The following is a 15,174-nucleotide window of genomic DNA, read 5'->3' as shown; positions in this document are numbered from 1 at the left end:
GGAGGTCCACAGGTTGAAGACCACTGCTATAGGGGATATATTTACATTACAGCTACTCTTCTGGAGAAATTTATCAAGACTTGTGCTGAGGAAAAGTCGACCAGTTACCCAAAGAAACCAATCAGATCGCTTCTTTTTTTTAAAAGGTCTCTTAAAAATAAAATAAAATATCTGATTGGTTGTTATTGGCAACTGGTCAACTTTTCCTTAGCCCAGGTCTTGATGAACCTACCCCCACCCCATAATCTCTTGTTGGTCTATGTTCTTTTACATAGGAAGAAGTATTATTGTAGTTATATTCTTGTATATAGGGGGCAGTATTATAGTAGTTATATTCTTGTATATGGGAGCAGTATTATAGTAGTTATATTCTTGTATATGGGAGCAGTATTATAGTAGTTATATTCTTGTATATAGGAGCAGTATTATAGTAGTTATATTCTTGTATATAGGGGGCAGTATTATAGTAGTTATATTCTTGTATATGGGAGCAGTATTATAGTAGTTATATTCTTGTATATAGGGGGCAGTATTATAGTAGTTATATTCTTGTATATAGGAGCAGTATTATAGTAGTTATATTCTTGTATATAGGGGGCAGTATTATAGTAGTTATATTCTTGTATATAGGAGCAGTATTATAGTAGTTATATTCTTGTATATAGGAGCAGTAACATAGTAGATATATTCTTGTATATAGGAGGCAGTATTATTGTAGTTATATTCTTGTATATAGGGGGAGTATTATTGTAGTTATATTCTTGTATATAGGGGGCAGTATTATAGTAGTTATATTCTTGTATATAGGAGCAGTATTATTGTAGTTATATTCTTGTATATAGGGGGAGTATTATTGTAGTTATATTCTTGTATATAGGGGGCAGTATTATAGTAGTTATATTCTTGTATATAGGGGGCAGTATTATAGTAGTTATATTCTTGTATATGGGAGCAGTATTATAGTAGTTATATTCTTGTATATAGGGGGCAGTATTATAGTAGTTATATTCTTGTATATGGGAGCAGTATTATAGTAGTTATATTCTTGTATATAGGAGCAGTAACATAGTAGATATATTCTTGTATATAGGAGGCAGTATTATAGTAGTTATATTCTTGTATATAGGGGCAGTATTATAGTAGTTATTCTTGTATATAGGAGGCAGCATTAGACTTATGATCTCATAAATAGAAGCATCTTTATTGTAGTTATATTCTTGTACATGAATTCTATGTTTTTACCTTGTAGTTTAGGAATCTTGAAAAGGCATCACTTATGTGAATAAATACACTGCTCGAATAAATAAAGGGAACACTAAGACAACACATCCTAGATCTGAATGAATGAACTACCGTAATTGTATGAAATACTTTCCTCTTTACATAGTTGAATGCGCTGACAACAAAATCACACAAAAATGATCAATGGAAATCCAATGTATCAACCCATGGAGGTCTGGATATGGAGTCACACTCAAAATCACAGTGGAAAACCACACTACAGGTTGATCCAACTTTATGTAATGTCCTTAAAGGGGTATTCCAGGCCAAATTTTTTTTTATATATTAACTGGCTTCGGAAAGTTAAACAGATTTGTAAATTACTTCTATTAAAAAATCTTAATCTTTCCAATAGTTATTAGCTTCTGAAGTTGAGTTGTTGTTTTCTGTCTAACTGCTCTCTGATGACTCACGTCTCGGTAGCTGTGCATGATGGGAGAATATCCCCATAGGAACTGCACAGCTCCCAGGACGTGACATCATCATTGAGCAGTTCGACAGAAAACGTCAGAAGCTAATAACTATTGGAAGGATTAAGATTTTTTAATAGAAGTCATTTACAAATATGTTTAACTTTCCGGAGCCAGTTGATATATATAAAAAAAGGTTTTGTCTGGAATATCCCTTTAAAACAAGTCAAAATGAGGCTCAGTAGTGTGTGTGTGGCCTCCACGTGCCCATATGACCTCTCTACAACGCCTGGGCATGCTCCTGATGAGGTGGCGGATGGTCTGAGGGATGTCCTCCCAGACCTGGACTAAAGCATCCGCCAACTCCTGGACAGTCTGTGGTGGATGGAGCGAGACGTCCCAGATGTGCTCAATCCGATTCAGGTCTGGAGAATGGGCGGCCAGTCCATAGAATCAATGCCTTCCTCTTGCAGGAACTGCTGACAAACTCCAGCCACATGAGGTCTAGCATTGTCTTGTATTAGGAGGAACCCAGGGCCAACCGCACCAGCATATGGTCTCACAAGGGGTCTAAGGATCTCATCTCGGTACCTAATGGCAGTCAGGCTACCTCTAGCAAGCACATAGAGGGCTGTGCGGCCCCCCCAAAGAAATGCCACCTCACACCATTACTGACCCACTGCCAAACTGGTCATGCTGGAGGATGTTGCAGGCAGCAGAACGTTCTGCACAGTGTCTCCAGACTCTGTCACGTCTGTCACATGTGCTCAGTGTGAACCTGCTTTCATCTGTGAAGAGCACAGGGCGCCAGTGGCGAGTTTGCAAATCTTTGTGTTCTCTTGCAAATGCCAAACGTCCTGCACGGTGTTGGGCTGTAAGCACATCCCCCACCTGTGGATGTCAGGCCCTCATACCACCCTCATGGAGTCTGTTTCTGACTGTTTGAGTGGACACATGCACATTTGTGGCCTGCTGGAGGTCATTTTGCAGGGCTCTGGCTCCTGCTCCTCCTTGCACAAAGGCGGAGGTAGCGGTCCTGCTGCTGGGTTGTTGCCCTCCTACGGCCTCTTCCACATGTCCTGATGTACTGGCCTGTCTCCTGGTAGCGCCTCCATGCTCTGGACACTACGCTGACAGACACAGCAGACAGACTCTTTTTGCCACAGCTCGCATTGATGTGCCATCCTGGATGAGCTACACTACCTGAGCAACTTGTGTGGGTTGTAGACTCTGTCTCATGCTACCACTAGAGTGAAAGCACCGCCAGCATTCAAAAGTGACCAAAACATCAGCCAGGAAGCATAGGAACTGGGAAGTGTTCTGTGGTCACCTCCAGCAGAACCACTCATTTATTGGGGGTGTCTTGCTAATTGCCTATAATTTCCACCTGTTGTCTGTTCCATTTGCACAACATCATGTGACATTGATTGTCAATCAGTGTTGCTTCCTGAGTGGACAGTGTGATTTCACAGAAGTGTCATTGACTTGGAGTTACATTGTGTTGTCTAAGTGTTCCCTTTATTATTTTGAGCAGTGTATGACATCCAAATCAACCCGAGCCAAGGTTTAGCTCATCTCAGGAGACATCCTACTTGGATTTTGCTGTCTCACAGTAGGGGATGTACTTCGTAATAAGGGAAGACTATATCCAGTATGATTATTGCTGGGTGACTAATGACTTCACCTGTTGCTTCTTTCCTGGCACAGACACACGGACCCTTGTAAACTACAGGAAGCCTTTGGTGTGTGTCATCGAGGCCACTACAGAACCATAACATCATCTCCTTGAACTTCACCCTTACTACCCTTTCCCCAGACGAGTAACCAGTTAAATCAATATATAGGACAGCTGGCATCCACTGCGCCCACATTTGCCTACTGAGTCCGTAACAGCTGGACAACTTTTTGTCATAGTCTTCCAATGCCTTAAAGAGGTACTCCACTGACCAGCATTCAGAACTAAATGTTCTGAACACTGTTTTCCCACAGTGGGGGTCGGCCACGCCCCTCTTGATGTCACAGTCACGCCCCCTCAATTTAAGTCTATGGGAGGGGGTGTGACGCCCCCTCCCATAGACTTGCATTGAGGGGGCATGGCTGTGATGTCACGAGAAGCGTGACCTGCTCCCCGGAACAGTGGAGTGGCCAGTGGAGTACCCCTTTCAGCTCATCTCTTTACCTAACTGAGGTCAAAAATTTGTGGGGAAAATTCATCTAAATTTCACTAAGGTGCCCAAGGCTCAAATGCTCCAATTCTGGTCCATTACGATATCTGGAAGGGTGGGCTGACATCTTGTTTAAGAACTTGTCCATGACACATTTTAGTGGGTTATCTTCTTCTTTACTACCAAGCTGGGGTCAAGAACAACAAGACGCCCAAGATGCTAAAGATCATTGTATTGGAATTTCCTTCCTTTCAGTTCTAGAAAAAGCAATATTCTTAAACAATGGATTACTGATGATCGGGGACCAAGTTGGCCATGGACCTGGCATATTAGTCAGCTGGTTATGGGCCTCACTAGGAGGCTGCTTCTCAGATGCTTTATGGGTGATGTGGCCTCAGGGTCATCCATGCAATAGATATTAGGGATCGACCGATTATCGGTTTGCCCGATATTATCGGCCGATATTCATGATTTTGGACATTATCGGTAATACCTTGCCGATATGCCGATAATGCCCCGCCGCCTCGAGACCACCGCCGCTCCATTGCCTCCGCCATCCCCGGTTTTATAATTACCTGTTCCCAGGGCCCGGGGTCTGCCCTACTTCTGGCTCCTGCGACGCCCTGCGCGCTGCGTAGCGCAATGATGAGTAACGTCCTCAACGCTACGTCACCGTCAGTGCGCACAGTGACAGCTCAGCACGCCGCCGGAGCCAGAAGTAGCGCGGACCCCGGGAACAGGTAATTATAAAACCGGAGATGGGGGAGGCAATGGGGCAGCGGCGCTGGTGGTTGGACTAGGGAGGACCCAGGACAGACAGGGGGAGAGAAGCGGGCTACAGCGGCGGTCTCTGACCCCGCAAAAGCCGCTGCAGTTCATCTGCGCCTGCAACATCCTCCAGCATTGATTGATTCATTGATCTGCAGCTGCTTCTGGGGGGGGGGGTTCTATAGCCGATAACCTATACCGGAATATCGGTATAAGTTACCGGCTAGAAAGGTCACAGATAATCGCTATCGGCCCTAAAAACTCGATATCGGTCGATCCCTAATAGATATATCTGGTAGGTAATACCATAGAAGCGAAGGCACTGGACACAATCCACCCTGCAAGTGACCAGCCAGAATCCCAATCCGGAAACGCCAATAGTGAAGAACACATAACCATGGGGGAGATTTATCAAAACCTGTCCAGAGGAAAAGTTGCCGAGTTGCCCATAGGAACCAATCAGATTGCTTCTTTCATTTTTCAGAGGCCTTTTCAAAAACGAAAGAAGCGACCTGATTGGTTGCTATGGGCAACTTTTCCTCTAGAAAGGTTTTGATAAATCTCCCCCCCATGTTCTTTAGTCCTAGATATACCAAGTACATCGGGCACAATGTCCCCCCGGGTCCGTTAGCAAACTACCATGTGCCCCTTCTCAAATTATATTCATACCACATACATTTCATCCAAGCCTGGTAACACTGTATACCCTAAGGTTGTCAACATCTGGAGGTCCAGAGTCTGAAGACCAATGTCTTCAAGTAATAGCGTAGCGTTAGGATTGAACATCACTTCAGGATCTGTGGAGTCCCAGAGTTCGTGAACGTATCGATGTGTCCTCTTAAATCTCACTTGCACCTTGCCCCCTTGTTGTGCACTTGATCGGGGGCCACATTTTCGTTTCCTGTACAATGACCCTCGGACAACCAGCTGTGCAGGGGGCAAACTTAGATGTGGACACATTGCTACACTAACATTGTGTCCCCATCTTTCTTAGGATCAATGGAGGTACCAAAGGTAATAAATCCAGAGTGCTGCGTCCATGCAAAGTGTCGCTCCGGGTCACCCAATGAATATTTTACCCTATATAACCAGTGTCAACAAATTATATGGAGGCAAAATAAGGATCCTCACCATGACTGTATGTCCTCCTGCCCATCTATCATAGTGTAGAAAATGGGTTTTAAAAGTATCCGGCACGGTATGCTAATTAGATACAAGCAGTCATATGGGCGTGTAGTCACCACCTTATGGGCTGGTATCACGAGTATGTGACTGACGTCCCTGACCTATGTGACTGACCTCCCTGGCACCGCCCAACGTCACAGCTCCGCTCCCCGAAGTCTTGAGCTAACTCAGAACCTGCGTCATGCCCAGGGATATCACTACTTCTGGGCCTGTACGAGACTTCATAGAGCAGAGCGTGACGTCGTGACGTGCCTGGGCTGTCAATCACAACTCCATTCACTTGATTTTCGATTTTGTATCCTTATTTTTTTTTGGAATGAACTGAAAACCGGACACGGTCAAAAATGAACGCACCCTTAATGGTGCCATCCCCTGCACAACTAGATGGCTAGAAGCACCACAATGCAGAGAAGACTTCAATTGGTGCAGTGCTATACTAAAGGGTTTCTCCATCATTTTTGAGATCTGGGGGTGGGGGGGGGGTTCACAGAGGTTGAATGCCCAAAAAAATCCTTGTGGTATAGCACATTATAAAATAAGAATGCCACCTGACGATCATCAACCAGTCTTACGATACTTCATATGCTGCTTATACCCTTCTACCAATGCCCCATCCCTAGACAACAGTTCCTAATTAAACAACCCCCACCCCGTAATACCCCCTATTCGCTCCTGCACTGCTTATATACCCAGGTAACACCCCTACTGTCTGCAGCAATAATAGCGTTGGTGAAATCCATCATCCTATAACTTGGATCACATCCTCCCCGAGCAGCAGGGGAGCTCAGAATATGAGAAGAATTAAAAAACTTCTAAAGAAGAAGAATTAATCCACCTTGATTATAAAATTTGCATCCGAGCTCTTAACAATGACGATTATAAAAGGGTCGGGGGGGGGGTCTTGTGGGAAGATTACATACAGGGCAACGTTTCCCATAATAATACCGCCACCTAATAATCTGGATCCAGACATTACATAGGTTAATACGCCTAGGAATGGCCCCCAAGACCCGAATGCAATGGGAAGCGTGCGGCTGCTGCAGTTGCCTTCTTGCAGACAAAGCCAGTGCAGATATTTGGGGCAGTACCAGGGTGGAGGGTTTATGGCATGGGGCGAGGGTCTTGGGCCTGGTGGTTCGGTTCCTGTAGGATGTGGGCAGGCTGGTGTGTAGTGGGGGGGGGGGGGATAAAGAGGAGGGGGCTAGACAGAGCAGAGGACGACTGACTGAGCGCATGGAAGCTGCAAGTCATGATGTAGACAGGCTCTTTGTTCCCTGGGAGCTGCTGCAATAAGAGATCTGAGCAGCCGCCCACCTAGCGCCGGGTAACTGTTCTCCACACTTGTTTCTCAGACTTAACCCCTTTCATGCCGCCCCGTCCCCTCCCCCTGCCTAAACAAGGTCAAGCAAACCCACCATCCGGGGCTGAAAACAACAGCTCGATAGCAGAGACTTGGGTGGTGCCCCTGATTTATTCATCGGCCTGCAGCGGTGGCGAGATATTCTGCAGCGGGGATGGGGATAAGACAAATGCCCGGGCTAGTGATGGAACCCGCTAAGTGCCCGCCACATGCAGACGACAGCACTGCTCGCAGGCCCGAGACACATGGGCACCAGACTAAGGAAGGGGGGGGTAAAGATCAAGCTGCCCTTGAAGGCATCCAGCGAGTTAACCATATGGCCAATTCATTAACCCTTTCTGTGTTGCAGCAAGCAAAACATGGCCGCCTCCAGTATAACTGAATGAATGAGGAGGGAGTACCAGTCAGCAGCATGGCATCTTCCCTGGCAGATCCCCACGCACCTCATCTCACAGCAGAAATAGTTAACCTCTTCATCTTGTTCTTCTTTACTTTAACACTTTATTTTGGAAGAGGCCGGGTAAAGACTTTTTTTCTCTTTTTTGCGGGGGGGGGGGGGGGGGGGGGTTGAGGTGTCTCAATGTCTCAATACACAACACATTATACATAATACTGCAACCTACATACATAGATTACAGGGAGGACATGAAGAATGGGCAAACACCTTGGCATTGCCAAGTGCAACGACAATGGCTTTTTTTTTTATTGGAAATGAAAACAATGCACCAACATGGAAACCAGTGCCACTTTAAGCTGATCCCTAAGGGTTGGCATCACCTGGCAACATACCTGGAGGTGGCATATTATTATTATTGAGTGGCATGAGTAGGAAAAAAAACATTTGGGCTCCTTAACATGTAAAGTTGGTATTTCAAGGGGCAATTGTTAAGACAAGGGGTTTCAGGGAACAAAGCATCTTGGCAAAGGGGGCAAACAAGTGTTAAGGAATTATTGGCAGTGGAACAGGCAAAGGGTATAACCTTGGCATGGTGTAATGAAGAAGAGGCATAATTTGTGCACAGAGTAGAAAAGGGCATAACCTGGGCAAAGGGTAGTAGAAACGATAACCCTGGGCACAGGGTACTATAGGTGAGGAATAACCTGGACACAAGGGAGTAGAGAAGGGGCATAACCCGGATACAGGGAAAAAGAGAAGAACCTGGGCACATGTACACCAGTGTGGTAAAGAAGGGGAAAAACCTGGGCACAGGGTAGAAGAGAAGAAGAGGCATTACCCAGGCACAGTGTAGTAAAGAAGGGGCATGACCCGGGCACAGTGTAGTGAAGAAGGGGCATGACCTGGGCACATGTTAGTAGAGAAAGGGCATAACCCAAACACAAAGTAGCAAAGAAGGGGCATAGCCTGGGAACAGGGTACCAGAGAAAGGGCATAACCTGGGCATAGTGTGGTAGAGAAGGGGCATAACCCAGGTATAGTGTGGTAGAGAAGGGGCATAACCTGGGCAGTGTGTGGTAGAGAAGGGGCATAACCTGGGCATTGAGTGGTAGAGAAGGGGCATAACCTGGGCATAGGGTGGCAGAGAAGGGGAATAACCTGGGCATAGTGTGGTAGAGAAGGGGAATAACCTGAGCATAGGGAGGTAGAGAAGGGGAATAACCTGGGCATTGAGTGGTAGAGAAGGGGAATAACCTGGGCATAGGGTGGTAGAGAAGGGGAATAACCTGGGCATAGGGTGGTAGAGAAGGGGAATAACATGGGCATAGGGTGGTAGAGAAGAGGCATAACCTGGGCATAGGGTGGTGGAGAAGGGGCATAACCTGGGCATAGTGTGGTAGAGAAAGGGCTTAACCCGGGCATAGGGTGGTAGAGAAGGGGCATAACCCGGGCATAGGGTGGCAGAGAAGGGGCATAACCCGGGCATTGGGTGGTAGAGAAGGGACATAACCCGGGCATTGGGTGGTAGAGAAGGGGCATAACCCGGGCATAGGGTGGTAGAGAAGGGGCATAACCTGGGCATAGGGTGGTAGAGAAGGGGCATAACCTGGGCATAGGGTGGTAGAGAAGGGGAATAACCTGGGCATAGGGTGGAAGAGAAGGGGCATAACCTCGGCATAGGGTGGAAGAGAAGGGGCATAACCCGGGCATAGGGTGGTAGAGAAGGGGCATAACCTAGTTATAGGGTGGTAGAGAAGGGGCATAACCTGGGCATAGGGTGGTAGAGAAGAGGCATAACCCGGGCATAGGGTGGTAGAGAAGGGGCATAACCTAGGCATAGGGTGGTAGAGAAGGGGCATAACCTGGGCATAGGGTGGTAGAGAAGGGGCATAACCTAGGCATAGGGTGGTAGAGAAGGGGCATAACCTGGGCATTGGGTGGTAGAGAAGGGGCATAACCTGGGCATAGGGTGGAAGAGAAGGGGCATTGGGGTCGGGGTACTACATACATGGGGTATTAGTGAGGGGCACTACTTTGTGGTATTACATACATAAGGGGTCTTACCATGGTTTTTACATACATGTGGTATAAGTGATGGGCATTGCCTTGGGGTATTAGTGAGGGGCATTACCATGGGGTATTAGTAGGCTGTGCTGGTGTAGTGTGGGGGTAATAGGGGGCATTATCTGGGCACTGAGGTATATTGTACCACATAACTCACAGCCAGGTGACACTATGAAGGAGCGGGTAACGCTGGAGTATGAGGGGCAGCTCTGACCACCCCGGGTGGGGTAATACAATCATATTACGGATAATATCACAAATATCATGACGATACCCCGGCAGGAGCCCCCCCAGCCCGCGTTCCCCCTCTTACCGGCGGCTCCTGGGCTCCCTCGCTCAGTCTCTGCGCCTCCCGGTAACCACCAGCCCGTCAACTCGGCAACCACGCCCACCGACACCAGGCGGAGCCGTTCTAACCTTTACGCCTATCCTATTGGCCCACACCGTCTCTTCTCCACCCCCATTCTGTGCTGTGATTGGCTGTCGGCACCGTCAATCATTCCGAAACCGTTACTTCGCTCCCCTCTCCATCCTTTTTTTCTCTTTCACCCGCCCTCTCCTGCAGGAAAGAGGCTGGAGGCGGTTGTCAATCATTAACTCAGCGTTCCTATTGGCTAATGTGGTTTCCATGGAATCCGGCAGGGTAGGCGGGGACATTTGGACCGGGAATGCGCATGTTTGATTGACAGCTGTGTGAGCCCCACGTGGGTGTACTGCTGATTAGAATACAGGCAGGTCTCCATGTCTCCTCCATGTCCCTCTTAATTTATTTGTTTACCCCTCATGGTGGACCCCATTATGTAGAAAATCACAGAATTTGTACTGTATAAGGTCTACGTCCGCATAGCAACCTCAAGCATGCTACCATATAATTTGCACAATTTTTTAGCAACCTAATCACTGTAGAACGTTGCGACAATGAAATTAAGATCTTAGTGCCCCCCTCCCCATATTGCGTCACAGCTAAGGCTGGGGCTACACCGCGATTTTGACTATCTGCTTCGTCACAATGTGCGGATCGCGCTGCATTGCATCCACGGTAACCAAATGGGGTCACGTTGCGCCCCACAAGAGGCCAAAAAAGTCGTAAGAAATTAAAGGAATACTGCAGGATAGGGAATATATAAAGGAAGTACAGAAAATGCGGGGGTTCTGTACCCAAGCGCTACTGTTAAGTTGAGTCGGTAGGCCAATAGGTACACAGGATGCTTTTTTATTTCATTGGTACATAAAAAGTACAACTGGACAACGCGTTTCGGCGTGCTCTCACGCCTTCCTCAGGTCCACAATATAAATTTTGTGGGGTCCTGTGAATTTGGACGCCACAAAATTTATATTGTGGACCTGAGGAAGGCGTGAGAGCACGCCGAAACGCGTTGTCCAGTTGTACTTTTTATGTACCAATGAAATAAAAAAGCATCCTGTGTACCTATTGGCCTACCGACTCAACTTAACAGTAGCGCTTGGGTACAGAACCCACGCATTTTCTGTACTTCCTTTATATATAGCTTCTTTCCTGGCCCTGCCCTGCCCTGGGTGTAACAGACAAGGGGGTACCAAGCAGCAAGCTGTAATAACCCACCCCACACTACTCCAGAGCCGCGCCATATATGCCGCACTGCTCTTAGAGGTCAGTACCACTGCACAGGTGTGGTGGTGGGGTCCTTTCTATCTCTCTTCTTCTATTCACGAGGTACAAAACTTACTACGCCAGAGAGCGCCCCGCATCTTTTTTTTTTTTTTCCTCCCTTTCTAGGATAGGGAATAAGTAACTGATCATGAGGGTCCGGCTGTTGGGACCCCCTGCATTCTCTGGAATGGGACCCCATCTGGCTTAGTTTGGAGAACGTGTCGTTTACCGCTGGATAACACAGGCTCCATCCATTTCTATGGGAACTCCGATGATGCCCGAGCGCTGTACTCGAGTCTCTTCGGAGCTCCCCTAGAAATCAATGAAGCACGTGCAGTCTACCACACATGCTCCTCATTCAGAGCCGGGTGCTGGATCCCCCGCGATCAGTTAATTATACCCTGCGGATAGGGGTACCCCTTTAATCTTGGTTGCTGCCACTTTTGGGTCTTGGTGCATCCCCACAACGACTTTTGTTCACGCAACCCCTGTCGCAACAAAATCGCCTTGTAGCTTCAGCCTAATAAGAGGTGAACAGGGTTACCACCGCAAGTAGAAGTCCATCTTGAATGGATATCTGGCAACTGTATGGTCACCGCTGCAGCCTCTTGCTGGTCGCAACGTGACCAGGGCTGGTGCAAGGATCTTTACCACCCTAGGCAAAAGCTAATTCTGCTGCCTCCTTGACTCCTCCCATTGACACGCCCCACCTTACTTAAAGGACATCTGTAGTGCTCTGAACTTTATCCCCTATCCTTCGGATAGGGGATAAGTTTTACATCGCGGGGGTCTGAGCACTGGGGCCCCCGCGATCTCCTGTACAGGGCCGCAGCAATGTACAGAAAAGGGGGCTTCGGTCCCCGCATGACGCGGCAGGCGGCACAGCTCTCCATGTATATCTATCGGATTCATGGAGGGGCGTGCCGGCTGCCGCGTCATGCGGGGACGGAACGCCCCCTTTCCTGTACATTGCTGCGGCCCCGTACAGGAGATTGCGGGGGCCCCAGTGCTCAGACCCCCGCAATGTAAAACTTATCCCCTGTACTTCGGATAGGGGATAAAGTTCAGAGCACTACAGATGTCCTTTAAGACGTGGAGAAATAACTTTCTTGCGGAGGGCAAAACAGTGCCCCCATCAAGAGGACGCTTTAGGCGGCTGCCTATTTTGCCCTTAGGTGAAGCCGGCCCTGAAAGTGACCCCCTATTAAATTTCATTAGCCAGAATGTGGTGGCGATCATCAGGTCACACACCCGCAAGTCACCTTTGGTCGTATCGTGGGATTTGCGCACGATTTTGGTCATGTGACACCCCCCTTAACATTTAATGTAATAGCTTCACGGCCCTACCAAAATCCATCACATGCACGCCGTTTACACAATGCAATTATGACCACGTTTCCCAAACATCACAACAGTTTAGTCAGAGACCATGTGAGACATGGTGACGTCACTATATGTATGTAGGTTCACAGACAGAGTATGGCGGTAACAGAGCCATCGCTGCAGTGCTGGTGGTGTGTCGTACTGTCACTTCGATTATCTGGGTCGGCTGGTCTCCCCTTTTATTTATGACACGTGGCCTAATTTTTACTGTCACTTAAATGGGCAATAGCTTACGATGCGTATCTGTGAGAAATGAACCGTATCAGGCAGTGGTCTCAAAATGTGGCCCTCCAGATATTGCAAAACTTCAACTTCCAGCATGCCTGGACAGCCATTGGCTGTCCAGGCATGCTGGGAGTTGAAGTTTCGCAACAGCTGGAGACACACTGGTGATGAAACACTGACATAAATTCTAAGCCCAGGATGTGTTGTGATTAGCCAGAGAAGTAAGGGAGGAATTATCAATGCGTGTACTACTGGCTAACATCTTAGATCTGGTGTTGTATGCTGGGAGTTGTATGCTGGAGGGCCACAGTTTGAAACCACTGGTATAAAAGGAAAACTGGTAGCCGCCATTTTGTTAAGACAGTCCCTATTTGTACAGGGCTATCATTTAGAAACAAGACATAATAAGGATTAGAAAAACATGGCTGCTTTCCTCAAAAAAAAAACCTGTTTGTGTGTGGTATTGCAGCTCAGCTTCATTCACTCCAGTAAACCAGAGCTGCATAGCAGGCATAACTCATGGACAGGCATGGCGCTGTTTTAGGAAGATAGCGGCCATGTTTTTCTGAAGATTCCGTCTTTAAAGGTGCATTGCCAAAATTTATTTTTTTCAATAGACTTCATACCTCCCCTCCCCCATCATGTTTGTCATCCGTTAGTATCCATTATAGATATAGGATTAAGGGATATGTCGGAGGTATATGTTGGGGAGTCACCCTATGTATACCTCGGACAGAAATTAAGGGGTACTCCGCTGCTAGACATGTTATCCCCTACCCAAAGGATAGGGGACAACTTGTCTGATCGTAGGGTTCCGGCCGCTGGGGACCCCTCGTTCTCTGCCGCGGCACCCCAGTCATTCTGAGCATGGAGGGAACTCTGTCCAGTGCCGGATGGCCGACGAACACAGCTGTCACGCCCCCTCCCATAGACATGAATGGAGGAGGCGGGGAATGATGTCACAATCACGGAAGCCCCAGGCTTCCGTGCCATAACGTCACAGCGCCAGTACGGAGATCCCCACGATTTTCCAACTGCACCTCTTAAAGGGGTACTCCTAAGGAAAAGGGATAACATGTCTGATCGCAGGGGGTCTGGCTGCAATCACACATGTTATCCCTTATCCTTCGGAGTACCCCTTTAAGAGGCGCAGTTGGAAAATGGCCATACTAGGTAAAACCAACGTAGTGTGGTCCCTGATTAAATCACTGTAGCCGGCAGCCATTGGCTGATATCTAGTAATGAATTCTCAGCCATGTCAAAGGTCTATCTTCTAACCAGTCAGAAGTGAGAAACGGCTGAGCAAGGACCCTTCTGCTCATGCTAATCTTTTTGTGGGATTACAACCAGAGTCAGAGCGCAGCTGTCAGGTCACACCCGTCTTTAGTGTATGCCCTGCAATAGGGAATCGTTCTGTGAACCATGAGTAAAGTCTTAAAGTATTTGCAATACAGAGGACCAACCTATGTAGGTTCCCCACAGCAGAGTATAACCTAATTGGGCTGTGTCTCTCCATCACTACTAGCAACCAAAGTGCGAAAAGCATATCTAGAGACTTTAGTTAGTAAAACTCCTCATAAAGCAACTCAAAAAGGGAAGTGTGACAACTGTAGCTTCTTAACCCTGTCCTATAATAGAGAACTTAATGGATTCTGCACAGTGCCCCACAGTAAAGTTTATCCCTGTTTGCAAGTTACCAGTGTGTTTGGACCGTCTCACCCACATCATCCCAGATACATCCTCAGACACCTCACTCACCTGTCCCCCAGAGTCAAGGATATCCAATATGGTGCAGAACCCCCCCCCCAAAAAAAAAAAAACACCATTTACAGAAATTGTACTAGTGCACAGGGTTGACCAGCTGCAAAGACATTCGTGACATCATCATAGACTTTGTCCAGGTGACTACTGCTCTCAGCTGTCTTACACTACCCCTCCTATCCTCCTTGTGGGGACCATGCATGTCTGTATTACGGCCTGACCGCAGGTCTATTGACACACGTCAGCTTGTCATTGTCCTTTACCCCAAGTATCAGAGTGTCCTTGTCCTGTGCCCCAAGTGTCATTATACTGTGCCCCAAGAGTCATTATACTGTACCCCAAGTGTTATCATCCTGTACCCCAAGTGTTATCATCCTGTACCCCAAGTGTTATCATTCTGTACCCCCAGTGTTATCATCCTGTACCCCAAGTGTCATTATACTGTGCCCCAAGTGTCATTATACTGTACCCCAAGTGTTATCATCCTGTACCCCAAGTGTCATTATCCTGTACCCCAAGTGTTATCATCCTGTACCCCGAGTGTT

The 15,174-nt window shown here is 47.4% G+C and overlaps 1 protein-coding gene across 3 annotated transcripts in view; it reads right to left on the bottom strand.

Annotated features, from left to right (window-relative positions):
* The window catches only part of MYH10 (myosin heavy chain 10), a 124,747-nt gene that overhangs the window by 99,132 nt on the left and 10,441 nt on the right, over positions 1-15,174 (bottom strand). For 2 of the 3 annotated variants that reach the window (XM_056550217.1, XM_056550219.1), the window contains exon 1: positions 9,944-10,080. The exons of the other annotated variant lie outside the window; for it this stretch is intronic. The gene's annotated coding sequence lies outside the window, so the exon portion shown is untranslated. Of the gene's footprint in view, positions 1-9,943; positions 10,081-15,174 lie in introns of those variants that run through there. 3 annotated transcript variants of the gene reach the window in all.

The sequence above is a fragment of the Hyla sarda genome, chromosome 13 (assembly GCF_029499605.1).
Source record: "Hyla sarda isolate aHylSar1 chromosome 13, aHylSar1.hap1, whole genome shotgun sequence".
NCBI lineage: Eukaryota > Metazoa > Chordata > Amphibia > Anura > Hylidae > Hyla > Hyla sarda.
This window is presented reverse-complemented; position numbering and strand designations above follow the sequence as displayed.